We start from the raw sequence: 601 nt of genomic DNA, 5'->3' as shown, positions 1-601 counted from the left end.
CCCGAGTCACAAGCCGATATGTCGATGGGGAGAACTACGTTTTTCCCATTATCTCCAACATCCTTCACTGTCTCTTTATCAAAAATGAAAAATCGTCACCACTGTAAGAATGCAGCTATTCTCTTCGCACTGTATCCTCACAGTGACTAAATCATGTGATACCCACAAGTCACGTGAGAGAGAGGAATGAGAGCGATAAATGTAAATTATACAAATAAAATGAAAATTCAATCAACACACGATATAATATGAATATCAATGTAGGCGGCAGGCTGTAAGTGTGAAGGTCAGAAAATAAAGTTGTTCGGTGTTCGTCATGTTAGTTTTCACATACCACCCATTAAATCGTTTTTTTTACTTGCATAAAATAAAGATAAGAACTCATTAAAATTAAACATATGTACCAATAAGTCATGGATAGTCAGATCAATAAATCAATCAATCGGGAATCAATTAAATGGACTACAACAGTGTTTTGACTACAACTACTAGTAGTCGCCGATAAAGTAGGTCACCTTAAGACAATGTCGTTATATAATTTCCCCCCCATCAATTGAACGTGGACCAATCACACATCGACAAAGATTTCTTCTCGCCAGCC

Source organism: Oncorhynchus gorbuscha, linkage group LG02, assembly GCF_021184085.1.
Source record: "Oncorhynchus gorbuscha isolate QuinsamMale2020 ecotype Even-year linkage group LG02, OgorEven_v1.0, whole genome shotgun sequence".
Classification (NCBI taxonomy): Eukaryota; Metazoa; Chordata; class Actinopteri; order Salmoniformes; family Salmonidae; genus Oncorhynchus; species Oncorhynchus gorbuscha.
This window is presented reverse-complemented; position numbering follows the sequence as displayed.